Below are 16,482 nucleotides of genomic sequence, written 5' to 3'. Positions count from 1 at the left end.
AATATTTCTACTGGAACTGTTGGATCAAATAGTTTTGATAGATTTCTGCAAGTTTTCCACTATAAAGAATCTACTTGCAATGCAGAAGATATGGGAGACACAGGTTTGGTCCCTAGGTTGGGAAGATCCCCTGGAGGAGGAAATGGCAACCCAGTCCAGCCCCATGGACAGAGGAGCCTGGTGGGCTGCAGTCCAAAGGGTTGAAAAGAGTTGGACACATCTCAGCGATTTAACACATACATAAAACAGAGCCTCCTAGCTAACCTTGGAGACTTGGGGTTCCATTTTTGCTTTTCTCTTTCTCAACTTACATAATAGTAGAGTAGTTACTGGCTCAGCTAAGAGTCAGTAGTTGAAAGGTTGAGAAACTTTGCTTTAAAATAAAAGAAAGCCAAGTTTGAGTTCCAGCTCCATCAGAAGTTCAGCAAGTTTCAGCAGACAAATTGTTTAAGCCTCACTTTCCTCATCTGTAAAAATAATGGCAACCCTAGTGCCTCCTACAAAGCATTGTTGTGGGAATTTATTGAGATTATAAACATACACCTCACACAATGCTATTAATTATTGTTGTTAATAGTAAAAAGCCAGGGAGTAGGAGGTTCAGAAATGTAAAGACATGATGTGTACACGATCTAACAATTAGAGGATGCTATGTTGCCAGATGATTTAGTGGCCACTACAAAGAGGAATTTCAGATGATCATAAAAGGAACAGGAGAGAAGGGAACATGTTTTTCCTCACTAAGGAGATTGTAACTAATGTTTGATTCCCTGGATGCATATGAATCTAGCAGAGGGGTAAATACCTATATTTATCTACATAAACACAGAGGATATGAATATGCATGGTTTTAAAACACGCCTCCACACGTTTATATAAGACAGTGTTGTGGACATATGGATTCTCCGTACACGTAGGTAACACGGTGTGATGGAGAAGACGCTTATTTCCCTACAGGATAATTTCAGAACACTCCACTCTGTACTTGTTAAAGAGTGAGTCACCATGATGGTCAGGCTACCTGGAAAATTGGTTTCTAACTTCCTCTGAAGTGCATGAAAGACATTGAAAAAAACTTTTTTTAATGAGCAAAGAGCCCGTAGGGCTGCTTTAGGACAGTGGGTTTCCTGATCCTCTTTTCAGCATCTCTACCGCCTGTCTCAAGTGGAAGGAGATCCTTGAGCATCAGCTTCAGACAGACAAGTCTGTAATCAGATCCTGTCTCTACTGCTCACCAGCTGTGCATCTTGGCTGACTTCACCTCACCTTCCCCATCTGCAGAATGGGATAATAACTGTGGCACAGAGTTCTCTGAGGACTCGCTAAGAGAATGTGAAAATTAGCATCTACTGGTTTTTCCTACCCAGCATCTGGTAATTTGACCCCATCTTCCTTGAGAAATTGTCCTTTTCCTGTTGATGGTCCTCGAGGGTTACATGGACTAACGCCTAGACTTGTGCCAGGTTGACACATGACACAGGAATGCTGAATCAGCATTGCGCTGCCCTGGGAAAATGACTGGTTTAGGTCTGGGTATGAACCAAGGACACTCTGCTCCAGGATGTCTACTAGAAATGGGAACAGCTGTCTTGGCATCACTGAGGTGGTAAGGTGGAGCCTTCTATTGGCATCTTGCTACAACCTGAGAGGAGAAGCATCTGGAAGAGAAGAGAAAGGGAGAATAAGACCTAATTCTGATGACTCCATCTGAACCCTTACATCCAACTTAGCCAAAGCCGAGACACCCCGGGCTGTTTGTAGATACAGAACCGATCTTTTTGATGTAAACCAATCCCTGGAAATGGAGAGTTCTCACTAGTACAACACGCAACATTTTTAGTCCACCATCTGGTCATTAGTTCACAAGGAGCGGGGTGGGTACTTAGGAGGTAGCTCTATTGATTGCAGAGACAACCCAATTTCGTTTCCCCTTGGCGTCTGCGAAGAGAGGGCTGGCTGACGACGCCGGGAGACCGGGTTCACGGCGCAGTAACGAAAGCAGCTGCTGTGTGAGCGGAAAACAACAGGAACCCTGGGCCCAATTTACTCACACCTGGCACCCCGCCAGGCTGCAGGGCGTCGCACTCGGAGCGGGAGCTGCCGCCGCCGCCGCCGGGCCCTCGGAAGGCAGTGCAGCTAATGCGATCCAGGCCGGCTCCGCGCGCAGCCGGAAGAGGCCCGGGTCCCTGGGGTGGGGCCCCCGACTCCAAAGGTGGACGCTGACGCCCCAGACAGACAGGGCACGAGACAAAGAGGGCCCTGCCCCCAGAGCAGGCTCAGCTGTCACAGCTGGCTTCCCAAAGAGGGGCGGGCCCTGCTTTGACGATCAAATGCACAAGGAGCACACGCGAGTGGGGACGGATACGGCAGGAGGAAGTGAGCTGGGGATTCAGTTTCTGCCCTGGCTTTACGGAGTTCAGGCCGTGTAACTTTGTTCATGTATACATGTCTCCTCTTGGCTCCAAGTGGCTTCCTACTGCGTTCAGAGTAGAAGCTGAAATTGTTACTGAGGTCCTCAGGCCTTTACACACCGCCCCGTGCCGAGCGCTCTGACTCTACCCCTACCTGTCAGCCCGTTCCTGCTTCCACGCCCGTCAAGCTGTCTCTCTGCGGCGTCACCCACCCACATGTCTCTGCCCCAGGTCCTTTGCACTGGGGGTTTCTTCTTCCTGAAGAACTACACGCCCCCACCCCCCGGGACATCTGTACGACTCGTTCCTTTACTTCGTTTGGATCTCTCTGGAAACGGCACTTTGCCAGACTCGCCTTTGTTGAGAGCAGCTGGTCTTTACTCCATTACCTGCGTGGCGTGCACCACTCCCTCGGGTGCTACTGATGCCCTTGTTAATATCTGGCTTCCCTCCTGGAGTGGGGCTTTTTATTTTCGTTTGCTGCTGTATCACCAGTGCCTAGAACAGCACCAAACACAGAGCAGGTGCTTTGAAAATCTTTGTTCAACTCTTTTAGTTGTTTAACGCACGTTTGCCGAGCACCAAACCCGTACCGGTGTTGCTAAAACAGAATGGAGAGAGAGAAGGATCCCCACTCTTGCTAAGAAATGTTACTAAGGGCAAAGGAAAGGACAGGAGGAGCGGCTCCTTTCAGAATCTGGACAGTTCTCCAGGACGATAAAGGTGGCGGAAGAGTGGAGTATGTTTTTAATCAGGTGATCAGCGTAGGTCCCCAGGTGGAGATGAAGTTGCTGAAATGGTGAGAAAACCACATCCCAGGAGGTGTGGGGCAGGAAGGAGCCAAAGGGTTCCGGGCAAAAGGAAGAACACGTGCAAGGGGCCTGAGGCAGGAAAAAGTTCCCTACCTAAGAGCACTCAGCGTGGCTACATTAAAAAGAGATGGATGAAGGTCAGAGCCTGAGAAGCAGGCCTGGGGAAGCCCCTAAAGCAAAGGCAAGCATTGCATATTTTCCTCTAAGAGACTGTCTCACCATTTTCAGACTCAATCTCATCTCTTGTGAAATGGAGGGGATGAATGCCCATGGTGGAAAGAGGGGTCAACAGGAAAAGACATAACAGTGCCTAGCAAGGTGCCCGGTAGGCGGTAGGTACTTAATAAATTTCGGTGATACTTATCCCTAGAGAGAAAACCAAACTTGATATGAGAGAGAAGTTGGCCGGGATATTCGGTTTCTGCTTCTCAAACCCAAAGGTTTCTTGAGGGCAATGGCTAGAAATGAACTTGGAGGAGCACGTAGGTTTCAGGACAACTTTAGAGCTCTAGCACCTTGCTAGGCACTGTCTATGAGAGGCTGCCACCGGCTTCCCAAATGTGATGCTGTGTTCAAGAAATACCTGCCCGAGCCGCAGGCAGGTGAGTTGTCGGCAGAGTGGAAGTGCTAGTGGTGGAGTGAGTTTAGCAGGTGTGTGCGGAGACCCGCTGAAGCGGAGCAGGCATTCTGCCCCGAGAGAGGTCCCTGCTCTGCACGTGGGCAGCTGCAGCATCTTGGGCGTGGCATGGGGACAGGGCGGGCCAGGAGCCCCAGGCGAGCCCCGCGGACCGCTGACCACCCTGGACCCGGGCACCGCCCCAGGCGAGCCCCGCGGACCGCTGACCACCCAAACCTGGGCACTGCCCCAGGCGAGCCCCGCAGACCGCTGACCACCCTGGACCCAGGCACCGCCCCAGGCGAGCCCCGCGGACCGCTGACCGCCCCGGACCTGGGCACCGCCCCAGGCGAGCCCTGCGGACTGCTGACCACCCTGGACCCAGGCACCGCCCCAGGCGCATGCCCAGGACAAATCTATTTGTACACACAGGAGGGAGAGGGGAATGGCATGGCGTTCAAGCAAAATGCCTCACTCACAGAACAGACAGGTAGACACATCAGCCATGCGTGCAACCTCCTGCCATTAAACAGACCAAAATCCATATCCGCGGAGACTCAGAGGAACAAGTCCCGAGAGATAGGTCTGACCAACAGCTCTAAGCCTTGGAGAAGACAGATACCATAAGAACACTTAGTTAGGAAAAAGTTGGCTTGGAAGATGATTTAAATATCTAAAGAAATTTCCCTGGTGCAAGGGCTATTTAATTTCAAAGCAAACTTATTTATTTATTTTTAGTGGCGACAATTTCTTTGTAATGTGTTTATTTAATTTTTAATTGGAGGAAAACTGCTTTTCAGCGTTGTGTTGGCTTCTGCTATACAACAATGCGAATCAGCCACAATTACACACACACACACACACATATATCCCTCCCTCCTGAGCCTCCCTCCCTGCCCCTCCCACCCCTCTAGGTCATCAAGAGCACCAGGCTGGGCTCCCTGTGTTACCCGGTGGCATCCCACCAGCTCCCTCCTTTACACGTGGTAGTGTATACATGCGGATGCTACTTTCTGTTCCTTCCACTCTTTATTTCTCCCACTGTGTCCCCAAGTCCATTTCCTATGTTCTCCATTCCTTCCAGTCTGGAGTCTCTGTGACTGTCTGAAAAGAGGAGAAAGTGCTGAGGGGACTTATGAAATACGAAGCTGTCTCTCTGCTCTAAAGCACCAGTTTGACTTGGAGATTGCACCTCTGACAAAAGAACGCTGTTTCTGCAGGTGAATCTGACAATGATAGAAAATGTAAAGCCGTTTCTGCCTCTGCCTCCTGCGTTCACACGGCTCCACCTTAGGACAGCACCGAGTGACTTCAAAGTGACGATGACGTCTGTTCCGGAAGACTTAACCCAGGAGGCTGCGCCTCGAAGGTTATCATCCGGAAATAATCCTCAGTCACCTAACAGGGTGTCCCTAACAACAGGAATCGTCAGAGGAGAAACGGACGCAATTCAAACGTCCAGCATTAGGGGAACTGTCCTCCACTAACACTCTAATTAAATGGATTATAACACCACGTCATCAGACAGTGGCAAACTCAGCAGCTGTTACAATGTAAAGGTAACTTAATAATTAAAATGATATTTGTGAAATTTTAAGTGAAAAGCAAAAATAAAACAAATATAAGAAACTGATTTCCTTGGAAATATCTGTTTAGCTACACATCCATATATAAAGTGTATGTGATATAATAATCTAATATATATTATATAATGTAGATGAATATGTATTATGTTTGTATAAATATATAACATGTAATATATTACATTAAGTAACATATACGTATATAATATGCATATTATAAACATATCACAGAATATATAATCACTGCAGATGGTGACTGCAGCCATGAAATTAAAAGACTTGCTCCTTGGAAGAAAATCTATGACCAACCTAGACAGGATATTAAAAAGCAGAGACATTACTTTGCCAACAAAGGTCCATCTAGTCAAAGCTATGGTTTTTCCAGTAGTCACGTATGGATGTGAGAGTTGGACTATAAAGAAAGCTGAGCACCGAATAATTGAGGCTTTTGAACTGTGGTGTTGGAGAAGACTCTTGAGAGTCCCTTGGACTGCAAGATCAAACCAGTCCATCCTAAAGGAGATCAGTCCTGAATATTCATTTGAAGGACTGATGCTGAAGCTGAAACTCCAATACTTTGGCCACCTGATGCGAAGAAGTGACTCACTGGAAAAGACTCTGATGCTGGGAGGGATTGGGGGCAGGAAGAGAAGGGGATGACAGAGGATGAGGTGGATGGATGGTATCACCGACTCACTGGACATGAGTTTGAGCAAACTCAAGGAGATGGGGAAGGACAGAGAAGCCTGGCTTGCTGTAGTCCATGGGGTCACAAAGAGTCAGATATGACTGAGCAACTGAACAACATAATATGTAATACAGTAACATAATCTGACTATATAATATGATGTGCATATATATATAAATTAGAGTGAATTGTTACTTATTTTACATCTTATGTATATTCTCTATTTCACTCTAATATACATATGCATACACACATATTTTAAATTATATATATACATATATATATATTTTAGAAAGAGGATGCATACATATGTGTATATATATACATAAATATATGCATATTCCCACATATATATTTGTATTATTAAAGGTATACTTGAAATTTAGATATCCAGATACATATTACTTTCATAATATGAAAAACAAGACAATTTTTAAACATCTCTGATAGAGTCACAGAACCCAGCTTACTTATTCCCATCACAGTATCTTGAGCAAAGCAGATGCTTAATTAACACTCATTATATTGAGAAAATAAATAGCAAGATAAGGAAACAGAATCACTTCCACGAAGAAGAAACAACCCCCACACCTCATGCGACATCCTGGGTATACCTGGGTCAAATTAAATAGACGTAACGCCATAAATTTTGACTTCATTTGTTGTCCTGGGCAAAACAGGAAACTCACTCTTTTCCTCTGCTCAAGGAACAGAATTCTTGATAGACTTGGAAGCAAGTTTCAGTTGGGAACATGGCGCTGACGAACCATACGGATATTTCATGTTGAAGTGAATGCTGTGTATGCATGTTAATCACCAGGATTTTTAGTAATTTACATAACTTATTAAAAGTGTACTTACTGTATAAAACATATACTTATGAATCATATACTTATCATATACATATGAATCAGCCTTAAAGTAATCTGATGCTGATGATTTGATCTGTATTCTTTAATCTCTGTAGTTTAAAGTGATACTAAAACATACAAATAAAAGTAAAAAGGGTCCTGATGCGTCTCTCAGTCACGCTTTGCCAGCCCACAAATAGCTACCTTTGTGCTAGGAAACCAAAGGACTCTGCTTTATTTTTACTGAGTTTCTTAAAACCTGTCTTCCTTCATTAAATTATAAGCTCCACGAGGGCCAGGACAACCGTCTGCCTTGCTGATCTCATGCCCCAACACAGAGCAACAGACGCAGTGAATAGATCTGAATAAACCCATCAATGGATCTTGTCGTCATATTCTTACAAGGAAATACTATTTCAATTAATACACCACTAGAGATCCTATGGTGGCTCAGCAGTAAAGATACCACCTGCCAAATGCAGGAGACCCAGGTTCGATCCCTGGGCCGGGAAGATCCCTTGGAGAAAGAAATGGCAACCCACTCCAGTATTCTCGCCTGAAAAATCCCATAGACAGAGGAGCCTGATGGGTTACAGTCCTTGGGGTAGAAAAGAAAGTCGGACACGACTGAGCGACAACAAAGAAATACCATATTTCTCGGTTCTTGTATCTTATGTTCATTGGTTTGCATTTTACTGTCCCTTGAGTTTTTAGAGCAAGTTTCCTTAAAAGCTCTGATGACACTAAGTTGGGTCCATGTAAATACTGAATAAAGAGCAAAAGCAAAAACAAACAGCAGCTGATACCAGAAAGCTGTCTCTGCTGAGGTTAACTCTTTTCCTTCTTTGCTTGAACCCCTGCTGATTTCACATCTCCCAGGAGCCGAAGCCAAAGCCCCTGACCTCCCAGCTCAGTCTCACGGGGGAACAGAGGACTCGCCTCTCCAGAGAACAGGGCGCCCCATGGAAACTCCGGGAGAGAGCGGGGAGCAACGGGGGAATAAGAAACGCCAGCGTGAGCACTCCAGGCCGCGAGGAGCGAGCGTGCTGCTCTCCTGTCTCACTGCCCCGTCCCGTGCCTCCATCTCCAATCAGTTCAACATCGCTCCCATCTTCCTCTCCATTGCCACCCACTTCGTCCCAACTGTGAGCATCTCTCTGAGCAGAAGCCTCCTAACTTGTCTTCCTGCAACTCTTCCTGACACCTGTCATTGTCACCCCCGCCCTCCCCAGAGTCATGACCTTGAAAAAGAAATCAGCCTAGTCCTCCATCTATGATACACCTGCCAGTCGCTTGCCATCACCTTGGAATCAAACCCCTATGCTCTGCGGCTGCCCCTGGAGTCCTCCAGGAGCTGGCAGGGTTTTGAGTACCTTGGGCTGTCCTCCTCCCGACTCACCTGTTCGCGATGTGCCGAGCACTCTGGTGCCAGCATTCTCCCTGCAGGACCCCAGCACACGCTGTCCCCTCGGCCTTGACGTCTCGGAACTCAAATCTTGACAGGGTCACCTCCTTCTTCTCCCTGGAGACTCTGCTTACTTGTCCCTCCTCAGAGAAACCTTTTCTGACCCACTTCTCTGACGTAACCTGTCCACTCCCAAACACTGCCTTTGCTTTTAATGTGTTCCCAGGAACCCCACTCTGTCTAAAATTATCATGTTCATCTGGGGTATGGTCTGTCTCACTCAGGCCTGGCGTCTGGTCTCTCTCGCTCATTTTTATCCCTAGTTTGTAGAGCTCACTAGTGTCTAGTAAGAAAAATATGCTCAGGAAATAGATTTTTAGTGTCAATATGGTGTACACACCCTGTTTGGCAATAATTTTAACAAAAACTAATATCTGTCAGCCACTTATAAGCTGATGACCCTCTAACACAGCTATTCTCACACATAGTTTGCAAATAAGGAAACTGCACCTTAGAGAGAAAGTCAGCTGTCTGAGGACACTCAGCTAGCGTTGGCAAGCCCGGATTTGAATCTCGCTCTGTCTGGCCTCAGAGTCCACCTCCTTAGTCATCTCCATCCGTCCCCTGCCTGCCATGTGCAGATTTAGCACTTTATTACTGTGAACTAAGCTCAGACAAGTCAGTTTATCCATTAGTTCATTCAAGAAGTATTTTTTTGAGAATGCCACATGTATTATGTCCTGTGCTGGGGACTCCAGATCTCTTGTCCACAAGGCTACCATGGCCACGCTTTCACTCTTCAAAAAGTGGGTTTTGATCCCTAGACGCAGAATCTAAAGGAAATTTTTGGAATAAAAAAGCTATCTGTTGAGTACCTTCTCTGCACCAAGGAGCTTCCCTGCTGGCTAAGATGGTAAAGAATCTGCCTGCAATGCAGGAGACCCACATTTGATCCCTGGGTTGGGAAGATCCCCTGGAGAAGGGAACGGCTACCCACTCCAGTATTCTGGCCTGGAGAATTCCATGGACGGAGGAGCCTGGCGGGCTACAGTCCACAGGGTCATAAAGAGTTGGACATGACTGACTGACAAACACTTTCACTTTCACTTTTTTTTTTCTGCACCAGGAGCTGTACTAGGCTTTTCTAGCTATTGTCTCATTTAGTCCTCATAGGCAATGTCATAAGGCAGGTTACACTTATCTCGGTTTAATGACGACAACGCTGAGGCTCAGAGGTGAAGTGACTTGCTCACACAGTCAGAAAGTGATAGAGCTTGTCTGTCTCCAAACTGTCCTCTCCTTTCACATCACACAGTGACGTTTGCCTGCATAGGGAAGCGCTCAATAAATGTGTGTGGAATGAATAAAAGAGGTCCCGCAACCAATGCAGCCTGTGACGCAGTCAGCCGTCTGCGCCTTGCCCATCCCACATGTAAGTAACTCCCAGCTGTAAAAATGACTGTTCCTGATTGGGGAGATCAGTTTTACTGTCTGCTGACAAACTACTCTTTGTGCTGATAATTTTGAAGGGAATGATGCCAGCTGTCAATGCAAAGCATGGTATTTACTTCATTGATTTGGATTGATGGAGTTCGGTAACTTTCCAGGCATGGGATGGTCTCGAAGTTTACCAGTCTACGGTCAATAGTTCTCAATGTCTGAAAATTTACCATATCCCAGGCCCTGTGGGTGGCCCTTTGTAGATATTGTTATATGTAGTTCCAGTACAAGTCTGTGAAAGATGAATTATTATCCGCATTTCCCGGAATAGGGAAGACAGAGGAATTGAGCGACTGGCCCAGCATTGCTCAATGATGAGACGTGGCAGAGTCAGGATTTATACCCAAGCATTCTCGGTCCCCAGCCCAGCACCGGATGACCCCGCTAGCCTCTCAGGGAAGCCGGGGAGTTGGAAAAATGCAGGACGTGGGGAAAAGCAGCTCAGGAAATCTTTACGCCTCCTCATCAGTTCTCACAAATCCCTATCAAACGGAATCCAACAACGAGGAATAATTTGTCCCTAGGGCCTGACCCCCAAATGCTTCCAGAATGAACTCTTCGCTTCCCTCACCACAAAATTATTCAAGCGCTCGCAAGGCCATCGCTGGCCTCGGGAACCCAACCTCGGGACCCACCGGGCGCCTTGAGGATGGTGCTAATGACATTACCAAGTGGCTCTTCCTGTTTGGGCCTCCGTTAGGAGCGTACATCCAAAGATTATTCCACCAGACGGGTCCTGCGGATGTGATGGGATTAGCCAAATTTCAAAGCTTATTTTTGACCTCCAGCAGAAAAAACTGAGCGCATACACTCCTGAAGGCCACAGGGACCATGGGAGAGCATCACGTTGATTCACCAAATTAGCTCCAACATAATTGTCCTGCATGACTGGCTATAGAACTCATCAGCTATAAACCTGTCAAAAAGCCATCCACTCTCATGTTAAATAGAGACACCAAGTAATGCTGTTCGGAATTTGACATTTGTTGGATTTTAGCCTGCTAGGGATGCTTTTTTTTTTTGTTCCTCTTGGAGGAATTTGTCAAAAGATACACAGTGGATAGATCAGAGCAGAAAAAAGGAAGCCACACTAGTTTCTGGAGATACCAGCTTGCATAAGCAGACCTGGAACTCTATCCTTTTCTTCCAGAGACCTAGAAAGGCTAAAGTCACACATTTTTGAATTTGTGTGTGTGTCTGCGTTCTTTACTAGTCACGTTGCATATGGATCATTTGCCTTTCTACAAGTGGGACTGTTCTCAGCAATGCAGAAGACGCACGCACCATTCTAAGCCTTTGCTTTTTGTGTAGCACATTCTCTTGCCCAGCTCCCACGGGGTGCCATAGAAGGCATCATCTGGAGACTGCAAATTTTGACAGAAAGAAATATACACGGTGACAGGGCAAGATGTAAGATTAATTATCATCTAGCCACCATTGAAGATTCCCCTTTACATAGCGGATCATCTCAACCTCACACGCCTTTCCATTCCCTTGCACCTTCTCTGTGCCAAGCTGTGGGTGCTTGCCCATGCATTCATGCTGTAAGCCTTTCTCTCTAAACCCAAACAATTAAAGCTAACCTGATACACTCCATTCTGATCAGAAATTTTTTCACTGTTGTCTCATTTGTCTGCTTTTGGTGACTACTTGTCTGGTTCCTAATTTTTATGCCATTTTGGGGTAATTTTTTCCTTTTTTGTTATTGACAACGACAGAGGAGGCCTCCTATAATTTGTGGGTGACTGACAAGGCTGAACGCTGTTAACTCAAATGTTTTGATTTACATCAGAGGGGACCTCTAGGCCCCAGACGTGACAGGCTGCGGTAGCTCCTTCAAAGCTAGTGAATATTAAATCTCAGTAGGCAAGCCCTTTATGTGCTAGTTAATAAATGTGCCCTTTTAGGGTGATTTGGCACTGACTATCAGAAGCCTTAAACAGGCATGATCTGTAGCAATTCCACTTCTGGAATTCTGTCCCAGGAAATAAGCAAAATGTGCAGGGATGCATACAAGGATGTTCACCCCAGTGTTATTTAGAACAGGAAAGTTTTTCTTTTCTTTTCTTTTTTTTTAAACTACATGTTCAGCAATAGGGTTAAGTAAATAAGGTACATCCATACAATGAAATATTTTTATATAATATATATCATTAAAATGTATGTGCATCTTCACTTACTGATAGAAAAAGATATTCACCATAACCACCAAGGGAAAGCTAGGTTATAAAACTCCATTGTATTAAACCGCCTTCTGTGTAACTGTATGATCAGTAGTACACATGGTTATTTGGAAAAGGGTTTTGAAAAGGCATGAAAGTGAAAGTCATTCAGTCCTGTCCAACTTTTTGCGACCCCATGGACTGGTCCATGGAATTCCCCAGGCCAGAACACTGGAGTGGGAGCCCTTCCCTTCTCTAGGGGATCTTCCCAACCCAGGGATCAAACCCAGGTCTCCTGCATTGCAGGCGGATTCTTTACCAGCTGAGCCGCCAGGGAAAAGGCGTAGTCTAAACAATAGCAGTGGTGGTGTCTGTCGGTGAAATTTAATCTCTTTTTTTATGCTTCACAATGTATGGGTATTTTTTTTTCTTTACAGCCAGAAGAAACAAAAGGATTTTTATTTTAGGAAAGCAGTGTCCGTTGCTGTGAAAAAGAAGTGTTTCATATATTGTGACTCATTTAAAATCTCTCTATCGTATTAGAGCTGATGGAGCTGATTGCAAAGGGCACCAGAATAAAAATTGACCAGGAGCCCAGAGAACCTTCTGTCCCCTCTTGCTGACCACTACTGTGTTTGATCTCAGTTTCTTGGCCGACTGAATTAGAATTTTCTCTTTGAAAGATGAAACTGTGAATTTCCTGTTAGACAAAAGCCCGGGTTGATTATTTCTCAAGTCAATGTTCTACTTTTAGCGAAACTGAAAACCTTAAGAATGATGTCATCTGTTAATTTACTGCGGATGCATCTTCACCAAAACTCAGCCTTTCAGAGGGAGGATTAAGAGGTGGGTTAGCATCGTGGATAAGAACTCTGAGGCAGACTGCTGGAGCCCGTGTCTCCACGGTGCCACTTAGCGGTGGGGTAGTTCTGGGGAGCCGATTGCCCTCTTCTGCGGTCCTCAGTCATAGGATGGGGCTGATGCCAATGTCGACAGTGCGATCACTCACAGAGCGGCCGTGACATTCAGAGGAGGTGCTACAGGTAACCGGAGCACGGCGAGTGCTTTCCAAATGTAGATTTCTAACATCCTGGCCATTCAGCTCTCTCCTGAGGGCGTGGAGAACAGGCGCTGGGCAGAGTCCCTAACACATCGTAGCAGCTGCCAATCGGACGTGCAGCTCACCTGCTGTGGGACCTGCTGCTGCCCGCTTCTTGAATCCTGATGTGTTTAATCTCGATTTGTTGGCCTCCTAAGTTAGAATCCTCACTTCGAACGGCCTGGCTCGCAGTCGTCTCATCCTTATTATTATATTCTGTAGCCTTTCGTGTAAATCCCCTCTAGACCCATAGGTCTGAAAAGATACCAAAGCAAGACAGCTCTGACCTCTTACCCCATAAGGATGACAAAAACAAGCGTTGATCTAAGGCCTCAGAGCAAAGGTCAGAAGCGAAGGGCTCCCAGGAAGAACTGCATCCAAATACACGTTTTGTTTGGCACACACAATAGTTTCTAAATGCGATAAATTAGTTTCCAGCATTTAGAAAATTGGCATGCATCATAATCACTCTTACTCTCCAGAATTCCTTAAGAAAAATGAACTTTGTAAGAAAATATTATCCTTCTATAGTATGGAACTTACTTTGTTACTAAGAAACACTCATATGGTTCATGTAAGCTGGCTTGTATAGTATTCTGTTGTATGAATATGACATTTATTTTTACATTCTCCTATTAATAGATACTTGGTTGTTCTAGGTTTTTGGCTAATACAAGGAATGTTTCTACGAATATTTTCGTGCTTGTCTTCTTGTACATGTGCAACAAGTCACATAACATGTTTTAGGAGATACACCCATATGGTAAAGCTCTGAAGGAAAGCAAGGAAATTATAAACACCCAATTCAAGTCAGTGGCTGTGGCAGATGGTAGGGTGCATTGGATTGGGGGGGGTTCATCACACATGAAACTTAACAGTATTTGTAATATTTTATTAGATTGAGTGGTGGGCTCACAGGTATTCCCTTTTTTAGTGTGCTTAATAACTCACACACGTATTTTATATTAGTCTTCTGTGAGATTTCAATTTAAAAAATATTTTTGCATGAACTAAAAAAGTTGAGAGATGTAGCAACTCCCTGGAGGCTCAATGGTAAAGAATCTCTCTGCCAATGTAGGAGACATGGGTCCAACCCCTGGGTCAGGAAGATCCCCTGGAGAAGGAAGTGGCAACTCACTCCAGCATTCTCGCCTGAGAAATCCCATGGTCAGAGGAGACAGGCAGGCTACAGTCCATGGGGTCACAAAGAGTCAGATACAACTGAGCATACACACACGCACACACACACACACACACACACATTTCATAAGGTACACAAGCTAAAACAGCATATATGGAAGAATTATATGTATTAGATGAAGCTAATAAAAATTCATTTCATGTATATACGATATGTGTGTGTATATAGCCATGCCTGTGTGTGTACACATGAATGCATACACACAGATACATGCATATAATTTAAAATAAGTATGAAAAGTACATCCCAACCCGCAGACATATCCTTTGGTTCAATAACTCTGCTTTTTAGAACTAACCCTCAGAAAATAATTTTAGAATGTGTTCAAATATTTAGCTATAATTTAAAAAAATAGAATCATAATTTTTTATTACTGGCTGTGATATCAAAAAAGGTTTTAGGGTGGAAACAACCTAAAGACCCAACAACAGCGACTGACGTAGTGAATTGTAAGATATTCATTCAATGAGATGCGATTTGTTATTCAAAATCAGGTTCTATCGTGCTATTTGGAAATAAAAAAAAAACCTTAAGGATATATATTTAACTAGGGGAGGATGTTAAAATGGTATATAATTTAAGTATAGCAATGTTTCTTTCTTTTTTTTTTTTAAAGCTTAAAAATGTACAGAAAGGCAAAACAACAAGCGTCAACATCACATTATGTGTGGCTATGATAGGTAATTTTTACTTTCTTGCTTGTCTGAATTTTCTAAATATGCCTCAAGAAAAATGAGTTTCTCGATGTAATAATAACAACAGAACAACAATATTATTTTTAAAATGAATATGAGAAGATGCTTAAGGAACCTGATTTCTGCAGGAATCTTAGGGCTACAGTTGGGACATGAGGTGCTGTTACAGAGAGAACCCACAGACAAGTAGAGGGTGCATGGGCACCATGAAAACCCTTTTTGCCTTCTTGCAAACTTCATCTCAAACCGGCTCCAATTATGGTCGTGGTCAGGGCCTCTGCCTGTGAACTCAAGCGGCCTCTCTGCGTGCACTGGGAGAGAAAGCTTTGGCTTCACTGACTCAGAGCTGCAAGTGATTTCCTGCTTAGAGACACAAAAAGTGACCCAAGAGCAGGCGCACGGGGCGCCTGGCAGCAAGGCTGTCCCACGTCACAGCTTCTTGCACGCTGACGGGTGTCAATTCGTGTAATTAGTCTTTTTTTTTGGGCGGGGGGTCTTGGCATTCCCCCAGCGGTGCAAAAGAGGATCTATTTTAATACAGAACAACATATATGAAGTTGAATTTATATTTATTTCTATTTTTTGTTTGTAAAAAAAATAGTAATTTTTGTCTAAAAGTAAGAAAACATACACTGACGTTGGTGCCCTGTTTCGCTCTAGATGTGAAGCTGTCACCCGTGAGATGACAGCCCTATTCTGAAGGAGACGAAGGATCAGGGCTGGACGGTTGATACGACCCTCCACACCCTCCCCAGACCTTAGCCACTGCCTGGGCAGGGCAGCTCCTCTGTGCCTGTGAAGCCAGACTTTATCACCCGAGCTTAATCCATTTGGATCCATGCATTTCTGTGTGCCTCAGCTGGGACAGTCGTTTAAACCAAGTATCAACAACAATAAAATTTACAACCAGACGTTTGAATCAACGTATCATAAAGTGACACACAAGGTCTTCAAAAATTACTAACCATATTCAACCAGTTTGCTCTCACTGTAAAAATTTAAAAAATAAAATTCATAGTTTAAAAAAATATTTTAAGTAGAAAAGTATGGCTATGTATAAAATATAATATAAATACAAAATTCTAATTATAATATTCAAATTATAATTATAATATTCAAATTATATATTTATACACACATATATATTGGGGGCTTCCCTGGTAGCTCAGACAGTAAAGAATCTGCCTGCTGATACAGGAGACCTGGGTTTGATCCCTGGATGGGGAAAATCCCCTGGAGAAGGGAATGGCCACCCACTCCAGTGGTCTTGCCTAGAGAATTCCAAGGACAGGCCATGGGGTCACACATATGTATATAACATATATTAGATATATTTATATATAATAAACATATTACTTATATCTCAATCTTGTAAAATTTCCATTTTGTACATATTTTAATGAAGCACATCTTTTCTTGTCCTGTGTATGCGCGTACGATAAATGTATAATATACACAT

General features: G+C 44.5%; 1 protein-coding gene and 1 long non-coding RNA gene across 4 annotated transcripts in view; one reads left to right on the top strand and one right to left on the bottom strand.

Annotated features, from left to right (window-relative positions):
- The window catches only part of TSHZ2 (teashirt zinc finger homeobox 2), a 496,921-nt gene that overhangs the window by 427,445 nt on the left and 52,994 nt on the right, over window positions 1-16,482 (bottom strand). The gene's annotated exons all lie outside the window — the stretch shown is intronic.
- LOC139186621 (uncharacterized) lies at window positions 5,196-11,462 on the top strand. Its single transcript, XR_011570297.1, has 2 exons — window positions 5,196-5,398; window positions 7,841-11,462. It is a non-coding gene; the product is annotated as an uncharacterized lncRNA (long non-coding RNA).

The sequence above is a fragment of the Bos indicus genome, chromosome 13 (assembly GCF_029378745.1).
Source record: "Bos indicus isolate NIAB-ARS_2022 breed Sahiwal x Tharparkar chromosome 13, NIAB-ARS_B.indTharparkar_mat_pri_1.0, whole genome shotgun sequence".
NCBI classification, from domain to species: Eukaryota; Metazoa; Chordata; class Mammalia; order Artiodactyla; family Bovidae; genus Bos; species Bos indicus.
The sequence above is the reverse complement of the archived record's forward strand: the minus strand, read 5'-3'. Positions and strand labels throughout refer to the sequence as shown.